Source organism: Pongo pygmaeus, chromosome 2 (genome assembly GCF_028885625.2).
Source record: "Pongo pygmaeus isolate AG05252 chromosome 2, NHGRI_mPonPyg2-v2.0_pri, whole genome shotgun sequence".
Classification (NCBI taxonomy): Eukaryota; Metazoa; Chordata; class Mammalia; order Primates; family Hominidae; genus Pongo; species Pongo pygmaeus.
This window is the reverse complement of record NC_085930.1, coordinates 188,328,869-188,353,679: the sequence shown is the minus strand read 5'-3', so window position 1 is coordinate 188,353,679 and position 24,811 is coordinate 188,328,869. Positions and strand designations below refer to the sequence as shown.

The window sequence follows — 24,811 nt, the reverse complement described above, 5'->3', positions numbered from 1 at the left end:
CAGGAGCCTTAAGCCCATATTTGTTTCTGTAACTAAAAGTACTATTTAAGCTTCAGCCGTCTGGCCCTTATCTGAGTCTCATACTTTGTAGGACCCCTATGCATATGCATACGATACATTTACATGCTTTTTCTCCTGTTAATCTGTCTACTGTCAAGTTTATTTCTCAGACTCAAATACTGAGCCTCCAGAGGAGAGAGAGATGGTTCTTTCACCCCCCTACAACCCATTAATGAGAGAGAGAGAAAAAAAAAGCTTTTCTGATTTTTAAATTACCAAATGAATCTTTAGTCTGATTTGGAACAGGAGAATAAAACTTCCCTCTACATTTGCTACAGAAACAACATGATTCAAATCTGGGTTAATAATTCGATAGTCTTATTACTGCAGTTGAAAGTTACTTTAAATATTTCTAGAGTCAGTTACTCCCTTTTTAAATGTTACCACAGCCTTTTATATGTATTTCTATAACTGTACCTCAACATACTCATTAAAATTATCTGTAGTCATGTTTGACCTCCTATTAGGCTATGAACTTTTTCAGGATAGGGTCTTTTATGCTGGGGGTGGTGGTGGGGTATCACTATAATACTAGAGCACAGAAGAAGAGGTAGAAAAATTAAATTGTTGAAATTAGTGAAAATATAACAAGGGTCTGAACAAAGCGAGGTAGCAATAGAAATAGTAAGAAACGGACGGTTAAAGAAAAATCAAAAGCACTCAAGAGACCATTTGGATTTGAGGGCTAAGAAGCATAATTTTAAACAAATTTCACCATAGTGGAGATGCACGGGAAGTAAGTATCCTTCAGTACAATTTTCTGGGCCCTAGTTAGGGCCTCTAAAATTCTCTTCCTCTGAGAGTCACTGAGGTGCTTCTGGAGTGAGTCCAAAGGGACAGCTGTAATATATACTAGCTCTGGAAGGATGCATATTATCCATTTCTTTCAAAGTGCTGTCCTTCACTGACCTTTAAAAGCTGGCCATGAGAAAATAGATTTAACTCACACTTTTAGAGAGACTGAAAGACCTTTACAACTTCAGGGTGGAAAATCAAGTTCTTATCACTAGTATGCAAAAAATTTAAATTCCTTTAATGAGGAACTGCAATTCATTTTCACTATTAAATTCATATTTACAGTGCTAAGAAACATGTTATAAAAATACATTTCAGAGATTTAATGCATTATATAAGACAAGGGGTTTCCTAATGAGGCCCATGAATGGGTTTAGAGAGAATCTGTGCTAACAAATTTTTTTTTTTAATGACAAATAATTAAGGCTTAGGTGAGTAGTATTTATAGCAATGTAGACTTCTGATTATCAGTGAATGTGACCAAGGTTGGGTTAAAAGAATCCAGTTTGAATAGCAGAATCAAATGTGGTAAAGAACCATTAATGAAATATAGATTAATACTTGGATCTTAGATTATTAGATAAAGCATGAACTTTAAATTCTGTATTTTATAAACAGAAACCATACCAGATACTGAAATGTGTAGTCACTTTATGTATCTTTTACATGGAGAAACAATCCTATGGTATTTAAGTTTGGCAGCACTGTAAATATGAATTTAATCGTGAAAATGAATTTTCTCAATTTGAATTTTGTTTTTACTTTTTTTTTTTGAGATGGAGTCTTGCTGTGTCACGCAGGCTGGAGTGCAGTGGCATGATCTCGGCTCACTGCAACCTCTGTTTACCAGGTTCGAACAATTCTCCTGCCTCAGCCTCCAGAGTAGCTGGGACTACAAGCATGTGCTACCATGCCCAGCTAACTTTTTTGTATTTTTAGTAGAGATGGGGTTTTGCCATGTTGGCCAGGCTGGTCTCGAACTCCTGACCTCAAGTGATCTGCCCACCTCGTTCTCCCAAAGTGCTGGGATTACAGGTGTGAGCCACTGTGCCCAGCATACTTGAATTTTAAAAATTCAAATTTCAGTGCGCAAGAGGGCAAATTAAAGTTTCTTAAAATATAAGCTCAAAATGTGACTAAACATTAATAAAGGTGAAGGTGAGATAGGATTATGAGAAAAGGCAAATGTACTTAATGTGGAAAACGATATATATTTCATAATATTATACCATTTAATAGGATACAAATGATTTCACAGTGATAAAGAGTTGTCTACTAAATATTTTTCTTATTTAATTATTTTATTTCTTTCTTTCCTAGGAGGAAGGAGTCAAGGCAGATTATCATAGTTTCACATAAAAGCAGCAGCAGGTAGTCAGAAGTAAACCGTCATCCTCAGTTCCAATGACCTTAAATCAGGTGACACTGAAAACTCTGTTTGCATTTTCACATCATGAAGACTGTATTCGTAAATGATTTCAAAATACAGAACTAAAAGAATGACTACTATTCCAGATGGAAAAAAATATATTACCATTTGCCTTTGTTTTTCTAGTAGTACAATACTTGGTCTCCAATTCGTTTATTCCTTTTTATTAACCAACCCACCTTGTGACCAATGGCATGCACTGGTAAGACAGGTGGACAGAATTAGGGGTGTCTCCTGGCCAAAGAAAAGGACAAAAGCTAATCAAACCACAAAGAGAGCCTAACTAGTGACTTGCGCTTTTACACATCTTTAGCAACACCTGTAGCAAATGAGTAGCCAAGGAACCTGGAAACATTATGGAAATCTCCAGATTTTTTTCAGCTATGGTACTATTTAATATATAGCAGCAAAGAGAACAATGTATTAACACAATCTAGTCCTAAGAAGAAATGGTCCAACCAGTAGTCTCGTTTTAGTTGAGATCAGTGCACCATCATCCTGAATTCCACTGACCCTAGGGAGAAGTCTCCAATTCTTAAGTCTTCTTTGTAGGCTCATTTGAAGGCAGTTTCCTTATTTGCAAAAGGTGAATAAATATAGTTACTATCTCATAGTAATGTTATAAGAATTAAATGAAGGTCGGGCATGGTGGCTCCTGCCTATAATCCCAGCATTTTGTGAGGCTGAGGCGGGCGGATCACAAGGTCAGGAGATCGAGACCAGCCTGGCCAACATGGTGAAACCCCATCTCTACCAAAAATACAAGAAATTAGCTGGGCGTGGTGGCAGGTGCCTGTAGTCCCAGCTACTCGGGAGACTGAGGCAGGAGAATAGCTTGAACCTGGGAGGCGGAGGTTGCAGTGAGCTGAGATGGTGCCACTGCACTCCAGCCTGGGCAACAGAGCAAGACTCCATCCCAAAGAAAAACAAACAAAAGAATTAAATGAGACAGTATATGTAAAATTCTCAGCATAGTGCTTGGAACACAGAAATTCAATAAAGGATCCCTTTCTCTTTTTTTTTTTTTTTTTTTTTTTGAGGCGGAGTCTTGCTCTGTCGCCCAGGCTGGAGTGCAGTGACGCGATCTTGGCTCACTGCAACCTCCGCCTCCCAGGTTCAAGCAATTCTCCTGCCTCAGCCTCCTGAGTAGCTGGGACTACAGGTGCCCGCCACCACGCCCAGCTAATTTTTTTGTATTTTTAGTAGAGACGGGGTTTCACCCTGTTAGCCAGGATGGTCTCGATCTCCTGACCTCGTGATCCACCCGCCTCGGCCTCCCGAAGTGCTGGGATTACAGCTGTGAGCCACCGCACCCGGCCTCCCTTTCTCTTATCTACTGGATCAATGTTATCTAAATGCATGTGTCCAGAAAGGGAAACAGAACTTTACTGTTTTAGGCTTGTTGTAAAGAGACGGTAGATATTATCTAGCTAGAACTCCTACCCTTAGTAAAAAGCTATTTGGTTCACTGAAGCAACACTTAAAGGAAATTTGGTTATCATATAGAGGGTAATTTTTTAAATTAGAAAAAAAAACACTTCCCTTATAAAATGACTATAAAGTAGCATCTTTTGCATAAAGAGAGAAACAATCCTAAGGTATTTAAGTTTGCCAGCTGTATATCCATTTCAGGACCAACTGTATATACTGAAGACAGTGAAAATAGAAGTCTATGCACCTGGTTGCCTCAATGACAATTTAACCAATGAGATCAATGAAGAGACCAACCTAGCAAGGAATCAAGGTCTAATATAAAGGAAATGCAAAATATGGAAGGGTTCTTGAAATGCTACTGCAATTTCCTGCTAAGCAAATATTTCAGCTCCTGTGGAACTCTAAGAGAAAAGGTCCTGATGGTTTAACCTTTTACAACAAGTTTATAACCAAACCTATATTGATGATAACCAAAAAAATAGGGTTCATTGTCCTTTGTAATTCCCATTTACGAATGACTCACATCTCACATAATTCAGGAAGAAAATCCCTCTGTGACTTGGAACTTCAAAGATGATGCTAACCACACATTGTTCCATTCTTGATTGATGGATTCATTTAAGAAAAAAGTATAAAAGGGCTCTAGTTTTCAACTTAAAATCAATGTTAAAACCACCACCTCTCCTCCCTTTTTCTTCAAAAAAAGCCCAGGGCTTCACGAAAAGTAACTTCACTCTTTCTTGCCATAATGAAGCTAACACCATTCTGGACTTGGCTGACTTATAAAATAGTTGTTTCCTGGCTTCTTGTGAGCTAACGGAAAAAACAAAAGGGTACATTATCCAGGGCTCAGCTTGTTGAGTTCATTAAGAGTTTAAGAATATCTAGATTAACAACTTAATTAAATTAAGAACATCTATGTGATATTGTGAAATACATATTTGGTCTCTGTCCTCTCTCCTGGCACACAACTCCTAAATTCCTTGGAATCTCCAAAGTGGTAAGTGTCTTTCTGTATGCTAATGAGTTGACTGGTGGCTGGCAGCCCCTAGTTTGCTTCAGGATGAGGGCTGGTCACCAGAAAAACCAAGGCAAGATTAAAGAACTGGGGCTTTTAGTCCTACCCCTACCTCCACCCCCCACGCACCTCCTCGGAGGAGAGAGGGGCTGAAGGTTAAGCTGATCACCAATGGCCAATTATTTAATCAATCATGCTACTTAATGAAGTTTCCATAAAAATCCAAAAAGGACTGAGTTCGAGGACCTTCTGGATAGCTGAACAAGTGGAGGTTCCTGGAAGGTGGTGTGTCCACAGAGGGCACGGAAGCTCCACACCCCTTCCCACAAGCCCTGCCCTATGCATCTTCATCTATATCCTTTGTAATATTCTTTATAATAAACCGATAAATGTATTTCCCTGAGTTCTATGAGCTGCTCTAGCAAATTAATCAAACCCAAGGAGGGGGTCATGGGAACCCTGATTTATAGCCAGTCAGTCAGAAGCACAAGTAAAACAACCTGAGGCTTATGACTGTCATTGGAAATGAATGGCAGTCTTGTGACTAAGCCCTCAACCTATGGGATCTGATGCTATCTCCAGGCAGATAGTGTCAGAACTGAATTGAATTATAAGATACTCAACTGCTGTCTATTGAAGAATCTGCAGCAGAATCAACTGACTGGTTGTTGGTGGGGAGAAATCCCCATATACTTCTTGGTGACCAGCGGTCACAGAAGTCTTCTGTGTTGATTATTGTAGTGTGAGAGCAGAGGAAAAATGGTTTATTTCTATAGAATCTAGAAAATGGTAATATTAGCAATATGTCTTTCAAATCACTTGACCTGATTCTTTTAAAGATCTGTAAGAAGCTGAAGGCAAGATGTGTCTGTAAGTCATCAGGGATTAGAACTTCTCCCCCCTGAAGTTTATTAAATGGCTTCTGCTCTTTTGTTTTTATGTTTCTTTCTAGTATAGCTCGATGACTTAATAAGCCTTTCTGTGGCTCTGAATACCTCAACAGCTTTCTTTAAAGTCTTTCCACTACTATGGGTGAGACTGGATAACTTCTTGGAAAACAGTTGCTACACACTGCTCCCACAGTCTTTCTTCATCAAAAATCAACGGCTAGCTTATTTCCCTATATCATGCGGTGAGGACATAATTTAGTCACCATAGGGACTTGTATTCTGGTACTATCCCTTCTAGTGATACTCTTTAGTATTTAGATAAATTAAAACTTGCCTGCATCTCACTGATTAGCCCTATTGTCTCGAGAATGAAGAAGAGATGAGTCTCGCATACCAAACTTTTAAAGTGCTGCCATCATAAAGTGAAACTTGGGTTAGCTACAGGTTTCTTGGTAGAACCAATTGTTCTATCTTCCTTAAATATAACAGTCAGTATCCATAGAGGGGAAAAAATCCCCACCAAAATGCCTAAACAGAAGATTTTCAGTCTAGGCTGGTCCAATAAATAAAGCTATCAACTTTGGGGACACCTGCAGATACAATATATTCACCTAATTGCATCCACATATGTTTCACAGAAGGTCTTTTTGCTTTGGACTATTATTTTCATTTTTGACCAATTCAACATTTCAAACTTAACAGATTTATCTGTACTGTCTGTCAGAAGGCCAAAGTGATCTGCAGGGGAGAGAACCAGGGACTAATGATAAAGCTTCATCATGGTCTACTGTCTTCTGTAGAGTTCTCTATTTCCTGAGACCAAGTGTCATAAAACTGCAGCTATGGTGTCTGTGACTATGATTACATACTCCCAGGCACAAATAATAAGCAAAGCAGACATTAATATGTCATTGTCCTAGCTGGCTGTTGCAAGGACAATATTTTCAAAATCAAATGACACTGTCTGGACTGTGCTGCTGTGATCGTGGTGGTGATTCTGCCAATACTTACAGGCTAAGGAGGAGGTGTAAATGGACTGCACCAATTTGCTTTGCAGCAGGAAAACAGCCTGCTGGTAAGTGAATCAAATAAAAAGATTAGCTTAAAAATATGGAGTACTTCTTGAATGTGTCTATCAATTTTGCACAGGTAGGGGCAATGCTCGTCTTCTGTCGTCCTCCTAATTTTAGTAGTATGTGCTGTGAAAATAGGCACTAGCCAATAATCTACCAAAAATACTAGAAGGATCTTGCTTTTAGTTTAATTTCCGCCAAGACACAGGCTCTAATGGCTTCCATTACATAATTATGCATCAGTTAACACAGTGTCATAAAACATATTTTAGTTCCCGAAGTATTTAATATACAACAAGGATTAGACACTGGAAAAAGTCTGGCTCTAGATGTACTGAGTATCCTTGTTTGCCATATAAATACTTAGGTCCCTGACATTTTTGTCTATTTATTTATTTATCCTTACTATTATCTTTTTGTCCACATCATAACCTTAGCCTATGTCCTTGGACTGATTTCCTTTCTTAGGAGCTATTATTGTAATCTCTTATTCTTTCCTCTTATACCATATTGATATATTATTGGTATTCTTACAAATAGATATAAAGCACAGAATGTATAGTGCGCTGAAATTTTATTGCACTTAAGGTGATCACTTAATGTCTATTCTTAACCTGTTCATTTCAAATGCCAAATTTATTGGTCAAAACAACTTTTTCCTGGCTCTACATAAATTAATCAGATAAATCCATAAACAGCTTCTTGCAAAAACAATACATTTTCTTCCAACTATACTCTAATGAACATAAGATATTGTATTTTTTTAAGTGAATACACCCCAAGTCTATCTGGGTTGTTACGACATTGGATGAAAGACATGATATACAGTAGAAATTTGATTTAAATAACAACGCTTTTTCAATGATAAAGACCAAACAATAACTTTATATTCTGATGTAATTTGTTGTCATCTGCCCCATTTTTTGGCAATACAAAATATTCTAGTATTATGTTAGTAATAATGAAAATGTCCATTGCAAGCAATTATTGACTAACATTAATAGTGATTTATCATCCTTCAGTATTTGATCTCTGGCAAACGGGCTATTTCACAACAGGAAAGCTTGAAGTAATAACTTTGGCGAGCAAAGAAACTCAGATCTCCCAGAAGTGCAATCAGAGAGAGGGTAGCTTAATTTCAGCACAGTGTCACCTAGCTAAGATGTGAAGAGAAGTTCTATGAATGAAAGCAACAACAATGTGAAGTCATGTAAGCACAGATTTTTAAAAAATCCATCTTTTCAATAATACAATACAGCCAAAATACTTCAATAGTGGGAGAGAAATATTAGTAAGTGGTCTTTATTTTCCCTTTCAAGCATTTACTATTTATTTATACTTATGTACAGTTCAATGTACCAAGTATCTTGGAAATTATAATTACTATACCTTAAAAAGCAAGCAATGAGAATGACAAACTGAAATGGGAATAACTGTGTAAAAGCAGCAACATACATGATCAGTGAGTAGAATATTACCATTTTTTTTTTTTGAGACAGGGTCTCTCTCAGTTACCCAGGCTGGAGTACAGTGCTATGAACATGGCTCACTACAGCCCCAACTCCAGGCTCAAGCAATTCTCCTGCCTCAGCTTCACGAGTAGCTAGGAACTAGAACTACCTGTGTGTGCTACCATGCCCAGATAATTTTTTTTTTTTTTTAATGCAGAGATGGGGTCTCGCCATGTTGCCCAGGCTGATCTCGAACTCCTGGGCTCTGGTGATCCTTCTGCCTCTGACTTTCAAAGTGCTGAGATGAGAGGCGTGAGCCATAGCACCCAGCCAATACTGCCACTCTTATTCACTGATGCTCTGTATGACATTACCAAGGCATGCAGTTAAACAATAAATTACTTACAATGATTTAATACATTAAAATGCTTTTTAATAAAACTTATCAACTGACAAAAACTTTTAAACTGGCTATTTAACATAAGTCATTAAAAGCTGTCAATTATTTCAAACAACTGCTTCACGTGTTATGATTCATGAGCTAACTTTTGCTGACATTAAAATAAAGGCACAGAGGAAGACATAAGAAAGTTTGAAAAAGGGAACTTTAAGATCTAAAACTTTAAGCCGTCACTAGGGAGTAAAGAGGTAATTCAGGAAAGGGAACGACTGAAGAGATTAAAGTGAAGAGAAATGGGAAAGTTTTTAGGTTGGACAGAGATACTGTAAAGGACAACTCTTTTGTGTATGTGTCCAATAATTATAATTACAGAGATAAATATGTGATGGAGTATCCTGACATGGTAAAAATTCAGAGTGAGAGCATCTAGTACATGGTATATAAAGAAGACATTCAAACCTCTATTTCTTAAATTACAAGAATTTAAAGGTTAAAATAAAACGAGAATATAACCTTTGAACTTCACCTAGCTGATACTCTTTTGATAGTTGCTTTATGGTGTATGTGACTATAATTTAGTAGACTTATACTAGTTTTGAGGGACATAAGAAAAAAAGGCAGAGAAAATATGTTTAATTATCTCCACTGTCAATATTGGAAGTTAGAAATTTAACTTCTGACACAAACCCCTCAAAATAATGAAGTATTAAAAAAATAAAATTATGGGTTCTATTTCTACTGCATAACTCACAGAATTATAACAATTAGCTAATTTATTTAAAAAATCTACTTTCCCATCTAGAATCAGCTAATTAAGATGTGCTTGGTTTCTTTGTTACAACTGGGATTATAATACTAGTGTTCTTACCCATCACTAGTCTACTCACAATAGTATCATTAGCACTAAGATCCAAATAACAGTGCTGTATTTATGACTGCACTTTAGTTTCCACAAAAGCAAAATTCTGAGAACAGCATGAGTCATTATCCCTAGGGTAAAAAAAAAAATAATGTTTCTTTGGTCAGAATATGAAACTTATTGCTGATACCAGTAATTTAGTCTAGAAATTCCTTTTCTGAATAAAAGGAACAGAATGTTTCTTTTCTCTGTTCACACACTCCAAAACTAACAGAACTGTCCATCTGTCTGCTTTTACTACTCTCCATATCTGGTGTGTGGTGACAGAAAAACAACCTTTAATCTAGCTATTTTCAGTACTGCTCTTTTGTTCTTCTGTTCTCTCAGTTTGTCTTTTTGCCAGGACAAAACACACAAATACACACATATATAGAGACACACAAACACTCTCCGACCTTTCTCTTCCTAGTGGGGTATTTATGACAAAATCATGCATTAATACACAGATAACATTCTAAACGTGGATATGTATATCCATAATGTTAAATGTTAAAAAGTTCTCAGGTTCACATTTTATATTTCATCTTAAAACATCTTCATTAATTAAAAGGTAAAAGTTACAAAGGTAAAGAAATACTGATGTTATTATTTAATTAAAGTGTGTCCCCCCCAATTTCCTCAATAGAATGTTGAAATGATCTCTGCTGTTTTTATGGCCTCCTTTAATTGTTTCATTTGTTGGTACCTCTTACTCTGCTCATTCAAATGTGGAATGCATTCTTCATGACATCACCACTTTCTCAATCTCCAAGGTTAAAACATTTGGTGCTTTCAACTCCTCTCTTGCATGATATCACTTCGACCCCTTAAATTACCCTCAAATTCATCACCTTTTTTTTCAATCTTCTCTATCACTATTAGACCCTAAAAGAGTTCTCATATGCAGGACTGATCTGTCTCTAATTCAACAAGCATTCATTAAGCAATTACTTTCTATAAGACAGCTGAAGCAAAGGGATGGGTGATGGAAAGGAAAGGAGGAGAAAAACACTCATACAAGTACATAAATGAAGTATATAAATGAAGTTGAAAAGATCTTATTATCTAACAATCTACAAGGCAGAATGTGGTAATTTTAGGAGAAAGTGGACCTGATTTCTGACAGGTACAGAATGAGAAGAGTGCAACAGGTTAAGCAGACAGTATGAACTAAGACAAGAGGCCCTGAAAGCACAAAGTATCCAGTTTCTCCCCTGCCCACTTAATTATCCACAGTGTCACTAGAATGGGCTATCTAAAAACATATATCTAATTACACCATTACTCAATTAAGACAATATTGTGAATCTCTAGTAACTATGCAATATAGCCTTGACTCAAAGCCTCAAACATTACAACTGTGCTCTTCCCTTATTTTTCCCACACTCCAAGCTCTAATCTTACTAGATCAATCTTTTCCCTTTACAATTTTTTGCCTTTGTAAATATGCTCCATGATCTTTTACCTCATATTCACATTTATTGCCATTTTAATCATACTCATCCTTTAAATTCAGCCCAAGTATCTTCTGTAAAGCCCCTTCACAGTCTTATTAAACTTGGCTGATAATTCCAGATGAACTTTTGAATATTTTTCTAAATTCAAAAACAAAAATCAAGGCAAAACTTCTTGGTATTTTGAGAACAGGGAGAACTGACATCTTTACAAGATGTTTTTCCTATCCAAATATGTATTCTCACTTACCTATTTTTCAATGTTTCTCAGTAGTTAATTTTTCAAATTGAACTATAGTTAACATACAATGAACTCTGCACATCTTAAGCATTAAGTTTGATGACTTTTGACAACTTCTTACACCCATGTAACCACTGCACAAAACAAGATATATAATATACATTTCTATTATCCTAGAACATTCTGTCATGCTCTTTTCCAATTAATTTCTCTCTCTGCCCCCAGGCAATCACATTTTGGTTTCTGTAATTATAGATTAGTTTTGCTGATTCTTAACTTTACATAAATTGAATCACAGTGTATACTCTTGTATTTGGCTTCTTTTGGTTAACATACTGTCAGGTACAGAATAAGAAGAGTGCAACAGCTTGGGATTCATCAATGTTTTAATGTATTAGTGGTTAGTTCTTTTTAAGTAGTATTCCAAAATACACTACAGCTTGTTTATACAATTTCCAGTTGTTGAATATGTGGGCTGTTTCCAGCATTGGCTATCAAAATTCTTACATCAATTTTTGTTACACTTAGCAAAATGCTAGGTTGTAAACTTGCAGAAAAGAGTTAATATTCTTATGCTTATCCTTAAAAAAGCCTGTTTGCAAGGCTGGCTTGGCGTCTTGGGAACTTGGATCTTGGATTTTAGGAGAATCCCTACCCTGATTCCCATCTGATAAGACTGGCTCCATGTGTCTAAAGCATTTATGATAACAATATGGTTTATGCTTAATACCTGCCTAGTCTGGAATTCGGGTGTGCGCTGAGCGAGGGTATGATCATACTGCGGTAAAAGCCCTGGGCACTGAATCTCTAGCGAACTTCCCTGGCTGGTTAGATTTCACAAGTATTGTTACAGCTCTTTGCTGGGGGAATTAAGTGTGTCTTGTGAGACTCTATGGAAGAGGATTGTTGGAAGCTTGTACCTGGCCTCCCCTGGATTTTGCCCCATTCACCTTTTCCCTTTGCTGACTGTGCTTTGTGTCTTTTCACTGTAATAAGTGACAGAGCCATGAGTATGACATCATGCTGGGTCCTGTGAGTTGTCCTAGCAAACCATGGAACCTAGGGATGATTCTGGGAACCTCCTGACACATAAGGTAAATGTTATGTTTAACTTTATAAGAAATAGCTCTTATATTCCCACCAGCAATAAGTTAGAGTTCCAGTTGGTCTATATCATAACTATTCAGTAGTATCAGTCACTTTTATTTCAGCTATTCTAGTGGGTATCTCATGATGGTTTGAATTTGTAGTGGTATCTTACCATGGTCTTAATTTGCATTTACTGATGACTAATAATGATGGTGGAAATCTTTTCATGTGCTTACTGGCCATTTGTATATCTTCTGTGAAATGTCTGCTCGAGTCTTTTGCCCATTTTTATATTAAGTAGTTCATAATTTTTTAAATGCTAATTTCTGAGGTTTTTTTTTTTTTTTTTTTTTTTTAATTTTTAGAGACAAGGTCTCACTTGGTCACCCAGGCTGGAGTGCAGTGGTGTGATCATAGCTTACTACAGCCTCAACCTCCGGAATAGCTGGGACTATAGGCATGTGCCTCCATGCTCAGCTAACTTAAAAAAACAAAACAAAACAAAACAAAAAAACAAAAAAAACCCTTTTTTTTTGTTTTGTTTTTGTTTTGTAAAGACAGAATCTTGTCTCACTATGTTACCAGGCTGGTCTTGAACTCCTAGCTTTAAGTGATCCTCCCACCTTGGCCTCCCAGAGCACTGGGATTAAAGGTGTAAACCACCACACCTGGCCTTCAGAGGTTCTTTATATATTCTGATACACGTCCTTAATCCCTTGTAAATGCTGGGAATTCTGTTTTTTTACTCTTTCTGTATCATGTCTATTCATTTTCTTAATGCTGTCTTTTGATGAGCAAAAACTATGAATAAGACCTATTTATCAAATTTTCTTTTGAGATTAGTGCTGCGTCCTGTCCAACAAATCCTTGCTCAGTTTTAAAAGATTTCTTCATGTAAGCTCTGCTATGGTTTATTTCTAGATAAGTGATCTTTTTGTTAATTTTATGAATGGGTTTTTCTCTTCCACTATACTTTATAATTAGTTATTGTTCAGATAAAGAAAAACTATAGCCTGGGCGTGGTGGCTCATGCCTGTAATCCCAGCACTTTGGGAGGCCAAGGCGGGCGGATCGCCTGAGGTCAGGAGTTTGAGACCAGCTTGGCCAACATGATGAAACCCCATCTCTACTAAAAATACAAAAATTAGCTGGGTGTGGTGGCAGGTGCCCATAATCCCAGCTACTCAGGAGGCTGAGGCAGGAGAATCACTTGAAACGAGGAAGCAGAGGTTGCAGTGAGTGGAGACTGGGCCACTGCCCTCCAGCTTGGGCGACAGAGTGAGACTCCATCTCAAAAAAAAAAAAAAAAAGGAAAGAAAAGAGAAACTATAGTTTATATATTAATGCTATAATACCAAGACACCACACAGAAAAAGATGGATAAATCTCACTAAATAAAAGTCAAAGATTCTGGTCTATCAGAAATACCATAAACCAAAATGAAAGACCACTGGCAAACTGGGAAAGCACCTGCAACACATACGACAAAGGGCTAATTTCTGTAATTTACAAACATTTCAGGCAAGTCAATAAGAATTTTAAAAGGCTATAAATACAAAGTTTTCAGAAAAAGAAATTTAAGTAGGCAACTAACCTAAGAAAATATTTAAAAATGCAAATAAAAACAAAAATATATCCCCATTTTTAAACCTATCATACTGAAAAAAACAAGTTTGATGAAACCTAGTAACTGCAAAGATAGCCCTCTCAGATTGTTGGTAGGAATATAAACTTTCTGGGAGACAGTCTGACAATATGATTCAAATTTTAAATGCACTTATTCTTAGATTAGGCAACCCCACTACTGGGAACTTATTATATGGATGTCTTTGTAAAAATTCACCCAAAAGTAAGCCAAACAATATTCATTGCAACAATATTCATGAAAGCAAAAACTAGAAACCACCAAAATCTTCATCAATAGGAAGATGATTACATAAATTATAATAAAGCATTTTATGGATTACTATATAGCTGATAATATCAATGATACAGACTTGTAGGCACTGACATGAAAAGATCTCCAAGATGTAGCAAAGTCATGAAGGAACAGCTGCAGAATAGTTTATAAAAAAGGGGTAGAATATACTTCGGATCTTAAAATATCAGAGTAAAGACCTTTGTGTCACCAATCATTTCTAAATAAGGAGAATGAGAAAAACTCTTTCTCTGATGAAGCTGGAAAACTGTAACCCTAAACCATAATATACAAAGACAGGGAGAAAAAACAAACAAACAAAAACCTCACCGGAGGTGAGGAATGTTAAATTTAAGTGCCTAAAGAAGCCAGTCAATTCTCATGAAACCCCATTAAGTTCAGGACTAGGAGGTTCCTGGAACTACTGGAATTCCAGGTCTCCAACTCCAGTTGGTGTACTCAGTGACTTCCCAATCATGCAGAAATCAGAAGGCATAATTTCTGGAAAAACTAAACTCAAGATGCTTTGGACTTCAATAGATACAGAAGTAGATATGACTAAAACCAGAAGATTATGTGCAACTCTAATGAGACCCAAAGTCCCTTTCTTCAGTATTTCTCTAAAACATAAGCAGCCCCCACAGAGAAGACTATAGATTTCCTCTGGAAAGGATTCAAAACCAGAGAAAACAAAACTAACCTAAAGAAAAATTGTGATATGAAGATTTCCTACAGCATAGTTTACCAATAGACAAGAGCTCTGACTTCACACCCAGAGCTTTCGGTCAGCTTTTCACATCTTTTAAATATAAATGACCACCGAGGATCTTCATGCATTTGAGGAATGTCTCCAATATTAAAGATTGAGACCAAAATGAAACAGAAGCGGTGAGAAACAGAGAGAATGATGGGACAGAGGAAAATGTCAAAGAAACTGTAAAGATAAAAGACTGCATCCTTACGCAGAGGAACCAATAAGACCAGAGAATAAGAACTGGAAAAAAAAAAAAAAAAAATCAACGAACGTTTGAAGTTAAAGTTAAGGCAATTTTCCAGAAGGCAGAATAAAAAGAAAGGGATGAGTAAGGGGAGGGAATGGTAAAAATTTAGAAAAGCAATCTAGGAAGTGTAATATCTGGCTAGTAGGAGATCCAGAGAGAATAATGAAAACAAAGGAGAGGGAACTATCAAAAAAGGCAAGGATACTTCCAAGAAGAGAAGAATGTAGGTCTGCAAGCAGCAGGGACTTACGGAGTACACAGCACAACAGATAAACGATGCACACCAAGGTACCATACCATAAAATGAAGAGAAGAGATTAATCACTTCCAGACAGAGAGAAAAATAAACAAATAAAAAAATCAGGAAACAGAGTGGCACTTAGAACTCTAGCAAAATTGAAAGCTGGAAGATACCAGAGCAATATCTGGGTAAAAATGATTTTCAATCTAGCATTCTACACTCACTTAAAATATCACATAATTGTAAGAGTAGAATAACACATATTCAGGTATGTAAAATGTCAAAAAAATTACCTCCCAGTTATCTCTCTCCAAGATGCCACAAGAGGATAAGCTCCTATAGAATGAGGTAGTCAACCATGAAGGTATGGGGCATAGGAGGAATCAATGCTTCCACACAGGAAGCAGGTGTAGGGAATTTCCAGGATGAGGACAAAAAGGAGCCTTGAGATAACAGCTGTGAAACAGACCTAGCAAGCAATCAAGATTAAATCAGAAATACTGAAGGCTCTACGAAGGATATTATACGAAAATAACCAAACTAATTATCACATGTGAGAGTTATTGCAAAGATGGATTGAAGCCCATGGAAAGACAAATTCAGACACAATGGTAACTAAGCAAATTTCTGAGATGAAGCAATTAATTAAAAAACAACAACAAAGTTGTAGCAGAAAAAATATAACGCCATGTAGCATTTGCTTTATTACTATATGGTCATTGAATAATGAAATAACTAAATGTGGACTTAACCAGTAATGATTAAATATAGGATGATGAGATAAGGCACAGGAAGACATGAGCGTTAAAATTATAAGAGAAAACTAATGAATAATGTCAAATATTGGTGGACCAACACAGAGCAATATACCCCATTATTATAAGGTGGCAAATACCAGAAGTAGTAGCTTAAATAGTTGAAAGTGGTTTCCTGAAGCATGACATGAGATAAGACAAAGTTGTGAGGGGGAATGGGGGGGAAGTGAGATACAGTAATGAACTGATGTTTTGTTTGTTTCTGAGATGGAGTCTAGCTCTGTTGCCCAGGCTGGAGAGTGCAGTGGCACAATCTCGGCTCACAGCAACCTCCGCCTCCCAGGTTCGAGCTATTCTCCTGCCTTAGCCTCCCGAGAGCTGGGATTACGGGTGCTTGCCACTATGCCCAGCTAATTTTTTTGTATTTTTAGTAGAGACAGGGTTTCATTGTGTTGGCCAGGCTGGTCTCAACCTCCTGACCTCATGACCCGCCCACCTCAGCCTCCCAAAGTGCTAGGATTACAGGCATGAGCCACCATGCCCGGCCTGATGTTTTTATTAACCTTTCAGTTGTAATTTGAAAATAATATGCATGTATTATTTTATTTTAGCTTTACCTGAGGTATAAATTAAAATTCAGTTTGATGAGTCTTGGTGAATGTATAGTTGTAAAAACCACCACTACAATCAAGTTTTAAAACACTTCCAGGCCGGGTGCAGTGGGTCACGCCTGTAATCCCTGTACTTCGGGAGGCTGAGGCGGGTGGATCACCTGAGGTCAGGAGCTCGAGACCAGCCTGGCCAATATAGCGAAACCCTGTCTCTACTAAAAATATAAAAAATTAGCCAGGTGTGGTGGCAGGGGCCTGTAATCCCAGCTACTTGGGAGGCTGAGGCAGAAGAATCGCTTGAACCCGGGAGGCGGAGGTTGCAGTGAGCCGAGATTGTGCCATTGCACTCTAGCCTGGGCAACAAGAGTGAAACTCTACCTCTAAACAAAAACAAAAACAAAAAAACACTGCCAAAACTCACCTCTACAAGTTTCCTTCCTTTGTAGTCAATACACCACTTAGGTAATTACTGGGGTAAGCACTTAAGTTTAGGTCTACGAACCATCAATCCATTTTTAATAAATTTTTTGTTATTCTAGCACTTTTTTTTTTCGAGATGGAGTCTCGCTCTGTCGCCCAGGCTAGAGTGCAGTGGCACGATATAGGCTCACTGCAAGCTCCGCCTCCTGGGTTCCCGCCATTCCCCTGCCTCAGCCTCCCGAGTAGCTGGGACTACAGGTGCCTGCCACCACACTTGGCTAAGTTTTTTTTTTTTTTTGTATTTTTAGTAGAGACGGGGTTTCACTGTGTGTTAGCCAGGATGGTCTCCATCTCCTGACCTCGTGATCCGCCCGCCTCAGCCTCCCAAATTGCTAGGATTACAGGCGTGAGCTACCGCGCCTGGCCTTTTTTTTTTTTTGGAAAAGACTATTCTTTTCCCATTGACTTACCTTGGCACCTTTGTTGAAAATCAGTTACCACATAAATAATACCTAACCTAGTTTATTTATGTGTTTTTATTAACAAATAAGGTAACATATAATATTGAAAGTAAAAACGTTCAATAAAATTATTATAAGTGTTACATTTCATTAAATCACGGGAAAAAGATCTATAGGATATACCAATTGTCCAAAATAAGAAATTAATTGAAAAATATTACTATATTAAGAATTACTCTTTCTAGATTCTCAAATCTTTCATCTATCTATATGTCTATCCTTATGCTAATACTGTACTATTTTGATTATTGTAGCTTTATAGCAAGTACAAATCAGGTACTTGTAAGTGTTCAGATTTTATAGTTTTTGTGTGCAGTTATGTTTTTTGCACTTCCATATAAATTTTAGAACCAGCCTGTCAATTTCTATGAGAAAACCTGACAAGATTTTGATTGGGACTGCACTGAACACAGTGGACCAATTCATGAATATAGTGTACCTCTCAATTAACTTAGTTCTTCTTTAACTTCCATCAACAATATTTTGTAGTGTTCAGTGTACAGGTTTGTGTATCTATTAAGTTTATTACTAAGTATTTAGCTATGCAATACTACTGTAAATGGTTTTGTTTTTTAATTTCATTTTTGGATGGTTCATTACTAGTGTTTAGAAATATAATTAATTCTTGTTTGTTATCTTTTACTCTACAGCCTTGCCTAAGTCACTTGTTAGTTCTAGTAGTTTTTTTTTTTCTTTTTGGTAGATTCTTTAGAACTTTCTCTATAAATGCCATCTGTTTGGTTTTACTTCTTCCTTTCCATTCCAAATATCCTTTAAATTTCTTTTTCTTGCCTTACTGCATTAGCTAGGACCTCCCGGATAATGCTGAATAAAAGCAGTAAGAGGAAACATCCTTGCCTTGTTCTTCATCTTAAGTGGAAAACTATAAAATCATTCACCATGAAGTATGATTTTTTTTTTCCACAGACATTCTTTATTAGGTTGAGGAAGTTGCCTTCAATTCCTAGCTTGCTAAGAGTTTTTATTACAAATTTGTATTGAATTTTGTCAAATACTTTTCTGCATCTATTGAGATGATCACTTTTTTTTTCCAAATTTATCTTATTAGTATGGTGTATTACACAGAATTGATATTTCTAAGTTAAGTGAGCCTTGCATTGCTGGGATAAATCCTACTTGACCATGATTATAGTATTATCCTTTTAAATATAATATTGCTAATTAAACATGCTAATATTTTGCTAAGGATTTTTGTGTCTACATTTATGAGGAATACTGGCTGCTAGTTTTCTTTTCTTGGGATGCCTTTGTGTTGGCTTTGGTATCTAGCAATACTGTCCTCATAAAATGAATTGTGATGCTTTCCTTCCTCCTGCTTTTCTGAAAATGTGGTTGGAACTTGTATTTTTTTTCTTCCTTCAGTGTTTGACAGAATTACTAGCTATGCCATCAGAGCCCAGATTTTCTTTATTGGAAGTTTTTAACTACTAATTCAATTTATTTACTCTATATAGGTCTATTTAGATTTTCTACTTCTTTTGGAGTCAGTTTTGGTAATTAGTATCTTTCAAAGAATTTGTTCATTTCATCTAAGTTGCCAAATTGGTTGTTGTAAACTTGTTCATAATATTCCTTTATCTTTTTAGTATTTATAGTATCTGTAATAATACCCATTCTTTCATTCTCAGTATTTCTAATTTACATCCCTTCTTGATCATTTTAGCTAAAGATTTACTGAACTCTTTAAAGAACCAGCTTTTGATTTTCTTGATTTCTGTTCTGATCTTTATTACTCCCTTTCTTCTACTTACTTTGGTATACTTTACTCTTTCTTTTCTAGCTTCTTAAGGTAGCAGCTTAGATAATTGATTTTTTTACCTTTCTTCCTTTCTGGCATAAGCATTTAAAGCCAAACTTTTCTTTCTTAGCACTGCTTGAGAGCTACATACCAAATATTTTCTTACATTTTGTGTTCATTTTCACTCAGTTAAAAATATTTTCTGTTTTGCCCAGTGAATTTTTTCACCCACATGTTACTCAGAAATAGTATTCATTTCCACATATTTGGGGATTTTACTTATTTCTTTCTATATTCCTTATTTCTCTCCATGATTTTTAATTCCTTTGTAGTTGCAAAACATACCATATAATTTCAATTCTTTCGTATTTATTAAAACATTTCATTTTTGTGGGCCAGTATACTATTCACCCTGGCTAATGTTACCAATGCACTTTAGAATAATGTGTTTTCTACTGTTCTTGGGTATTCTGCAGATGTCAATTAGATTGAGTTGGCTGATTGCTTTATTCCTGTCTTCTGTATCCTGTTTTCTGTTTACTTATTCTATCAATTGTTGAGAGAAGAGTATTAAAATCTCCAACTCTTCTAAATATTGAATTGCCTATTTCATCTCTCAGTTCTATCAATCTTTGCTTCATGTATTTTGTGCCTCTCTTAAGTGCATATACATTCAGAATTTTTATATTTTCCTGCCATATTTGTCACTTCCTAATTTTGAAATGTTCCTCTTTATCTCTAATAATACTCCTTTTCTTACAATCTATTTTGGTTGACATTAACACAGTTACTCCAGTATTTTGATGCCTGTTTTCTGAAGAAGGAAATCATCCAACCTCCTCACATTGTCCTTACTGGAAGATACATTTATTTTGATGATAAAAATTAAACAAAAATTTAAAAGGGGAATATAATTATAGGTTCAGAAGATATTTAAAATGAAAGCATGTTATCACAATTTTATACTAATACAATTAAAAATCTGTGTTGAAAAGCATATATGAACAAACGTATTTCTATATCCCCTCCAATGTCCCCCACTAGAATTCACTCCGTTACCAACATTGGCTTCACTTTGGGGAGAATGTGAGTGAGTGGTCAGGAGAAACTGATACAGGAAATTAAAATTTGCGAATATGTCTTCTCCTTTATATATTTTTTTCCCTTACAAAAGCAAGGCAAAAAAATAGGTACTGATTGTTTCTTGAATTATTCGTAATATGAATGACAATGCGAGTACTTCATTATTAAGCCTGATTGAAGCTTCTAGTTTGGTATATCTATTACTTAGTATGTCAAAGAATAGCTTTCTATTCCTATTTTACTAAGGTCGTGTGTGTGTGTGTGTGTGTGTGTGTGTGTGTGTGTGCGCGCGTGCACACGCATGTGCATGTCTGTGCTGGAGAAAGGAAGAAGGAGGAAGGAAGGGAGGGAGGGAAAGAGAGAGAATTAATGTCTGTTACAGGTTTCCTAAGATTAAAATGACCCTTGTATTTCTAGAATAAATGCCATTTGGCTATGGTATGTGTGTGTGTTTTTAACAAACTACTGAATCTGCTAATATTTTATTTAAGATAACTAATACTTTAAGTGAGATTGGCTTGTAGTTTTCTTTTTGTATGTGTGTAATGTCTATGTCCACCTCTAAAACAGAGTAAGAAGTGTTATAACAGCTTTTAATATACTGAATGTTTGAAAGAAGAGTAATGAGAAGGGGCTAGCCTGAGTAGGTATTAAATCCTTAGTTATAAAAATAGAATAGTATTGGCCCATGCAGATCCAGAGAACAGAACTGAGTTCAGAAACAAACTTAAGTACAATAGTTGCTGCAATTTTGTATAGGGAAAAACCCCAGAACCTTAATTAGGACAGATTATTTAATAGATGGTCCTGGTAGAATTGATTAGTCACGTGAACGGAAAAAAAAAGTTTTAACTGCTTTAAAATAAACGAAGAAAACTTTAAAATGCTCCCAAGTAACACAAAAGATTGAAGACATGGAAAAACATTCCACATTCTCGGAAAGGAAGACAACCAATTCACAAAGATGTCAATTCTTCCTTAGATAATCTACACATCTGATGTAATCCCAAGAAAATGCCAATAGGATTTTTGTGTTTGTGTGTAGAATTAAGCGTGCTGATTCTAATGTTTAAAAAAAAATTGCAGGAGACCAGAAAAATTAGGGGAGGGGAGAAGGCAGGGGGAGAGAAAGGTCTAGCCCTACTGGATAGGTCACTTCAAAGAGGGCTTGTGGGGCTGTGAAACCAAGAGGTCTTAACAGTATGACCAAAAACTGAAGTTCTCTATAGGATGCTGTAGCACTCAATGGTGCTATGTTTTCCTCAGGAGATACGACTCAGCCACTCATAAACATAACATGATAGTCCATGATTGTTGACGTGGGAAAGTAAATAAATGTCTCAAAAGTTTAACCAAACTTTCTCTTCTCTGGAAAAAAAAATTATGAAACTACAATAATCACAATGGTAAGATTACCATTAAATTAAAAAAATAGACACAGAATGTGTTACATGATAAAGGTATCATTTCAAATCAATAGGGAAGAGACCACCTGGAAACGGCTAGACATCTGGGAAAAAAGAGTGGGTTTCCAATTTATACCGTATATTGAAATGAATCTTAATAGAATAACACAATATAAAAATAAAATTATAAGTATATAACATTTCCCCTATATTTGCAAAATTTAAAAAAATGCTAGAACATAGAGCAAAAAGATAGACATAATGAAACAAGGGTGAAAAAGATATACAATAAATCAAACAGGTTCAACAACTTAATACTTCCTTATTGCACAAGTTCTGAAGTAAGAGAAAAATGGAAGAAAGGAAATTAAAGATATAAAAGAAAAACATTTGGGAGCTGGAGAGACTTACATGTTTAGATTAAAAGGGACCAGTGGGCAGAATAAATGTAAAAAACTATACTAGACAATAAAAGATACAGATAAAAGCTTAAAAGCTTTCAGAGATGGAAAAAGAAGTAATCTGCAAAAGAAAAATTATCTGACTGGCAATGCTATTCTCATCAATAACAAGTAAAAAACAATGCAGTAATTAAAATGCTGGAAAACAATTTGACCAGGAATTCTATACTCAGCAAACTATCATGTGTAAAGAAAAAATAAAAGTATTTTCAGACAATTAGTTTCCCACAGTTTTACTTCTCCTGAACCAATTCTAAGGCACTTAATTGATTAATTACTCTAGCCAACCAAAGGTGGAGGTCAAGAAAGAGGAAGAGACCACATGCTAGAAATGGTGGAACTGAACCAGTGGTCAAATAACGTAAGCAAATCATTAAGAAAAAGCAGTCCTGAGATAAACTTTAATTATAGAAAGTAATATGCCCAAACTTGAAGATGAAATCTGAATTCCAGAGTAAAAAGTGTTCAGGAAAAACAATACAACAGGTTTGAAGCAACAGATGAAGAACTGAGGAGTCCAGCAGCACTAATGGCACGTTGAATGCCGTTTCTATTGTTTTCACAATAGAAAAAAGAAAAGTAATTGGAAACTTTAGGGGAAAACAAAAAATGTATAACATCATGCTAAAAATGAAGCAAAAGAGCACAATTTTGAGCAGTATGTGGAATATATGAAAAGATAAACCATATGATCTGAATGCAAAGAATATTCATTGCGTAGTTCATGATGCTGGACACAGATTCAGAGAAAGAAATCCAACTGTAGCACTCTACTTGGTTGTAAAGTGAAACATTTTTATATAATATTAATGTAAATACTACTGGGTTCAACTATTAAAATCTATCTATAGTTAAAAAGTAAGAGGATCTAAATATGGTTATAGAACAGAATGCAAATGTTATCAATACTTGACAATATAAAAAGTAATTATATATAACATTTTGTGGAAGGGTGGGAAAGACTTGAAAGGAAGAATGGGACACTATTATCACTGTCTAACATAGTAAGGAATCAGGAATATTACTGAAAGTTGATGTGGTAGAAAATGAAGATATGAGTATCTTAAAAGTAGAAAGATAGTAACAAAAGCTAAAGAAATGAATGAAAGGCTAGTGAGATACTGATTAAACATGGTAACAAAATTAAGAAACAGTATCAGAAACTTTCAAAAATGGAATTAGAATGCTCAAATTTAATAATCTTCAAGTCCAGTAGTTATTAAGAGGCAATTCTCCCACTTCTCAAATGCTCCTATTATTTACTAAGGTATGTGTATATTTCAGCTTAATACTGGGGAGGGTTATTGTAGATAATGGCTTTTTATAAAAATCTTCTGAGGCACTGAAGAACTCTTTTTGGAAATCCTATAACAGTTTTTCAAGTGTTTAATGTATTTCAAAGTGTGGTGCCCTAATTTCCATTTTCTTGGTTTCAGTTCCAGAAATATTGGCAGAAAAAGTAAAAAGCTGACAGCTGGGTATAAGATATTACAAGACGACTCTAATTATCTAAAATGTTTCTTTTAAAAGAACAGTTGCTACTAAATATTTCATTGCTAACATTTGGTTTAAACCGTGGCTACATGTATCCTATGGCATACTGGATCTGAATTTTGCAGCTGGTCGTTGATTTCCATCAACACCTTAAGAGTGAAGTCTACAGTAAGGCTAAACACATCTAAACTTTGGAAACTGAGCTTTCAAAACTACAGTGGAAACCCATGTGAATACTTACACACATATATCTGTTTGCCTTAATTGTTGCAGAATAAAATGTTTCCTACATAAATACCAGCTCAATTTGATTAAACAAATATTTGTAGACATCCCATAAGGCACTATAACATGCTTTCTACAAGAGAAATAAATAAGCATTACAAAGTAGAGTAAAGAAGGTTAGATGTGAAAGTGAGAGACAAACGGCTTAATATCCAGCAATCTGTTCATACCCTAGAGGAATAGGCATTATTTTATTTTTATAAAGTGTGAATATGATGTAAAAGTTTATTAAGACACCTTTACCCATAACATGATAAAACATAAAACTAATATGTGAGCTTTATGGGTAGAAAATGGAGGGGGTAATTTAAATGAACATGTGAGCCGTATGGGTAAAAATGGAAGGGGTAATTTTACAGTTATTCTCTATCTTTTCTGTAAAGACCAAAACCAGAAAAGAAGCCAGATTTCTTATGTGTAAGTCTTGAGCCTACACTTATAAGCTGGGTAATTATAAGCAAATACTTAATTTCTCAAGACATCATTTTCCTCACTGAAAATGGGACTAATTACTCCTTGCCTTCTTTATTGGATTGTTAATGATTTGACAAATATTTAGCATGCAATTATTTTGTGCCAGGCTTTTACTGTAAGATAAATAAAAGATCTAAAATATGGCATCCC

The 24,811-nt window shown here is 35.8% G+C and overlaps 1 protein-coding gene and 1 non-coding gene across 3 annotated transcripts in view; one reads left to right on the top strand and one right to left on the bottom strand.

The window, feature by feature from the left end:
- The window catches only part of PIK3CA (phosphatidylinositol-4,5-bisphosphate 3-kinase catalytic subunit alpha), an 86,401-nt gene that overhangs the window by 43,693 nt on the left and 17,897 nt on the right, over nt 1-24,811 (bottom strand). The window lies entirely within an intron of this gene.
- LOC129034419 (small nucleolar RNA SNORA25) lies at nt 21,691-21,818 on the top strand. The gene has a single exon (XR_008501896.1). It is a non-coding gene; the product is annotated as a small nucleolar RNA SNORA25 (small nucleolar RNA).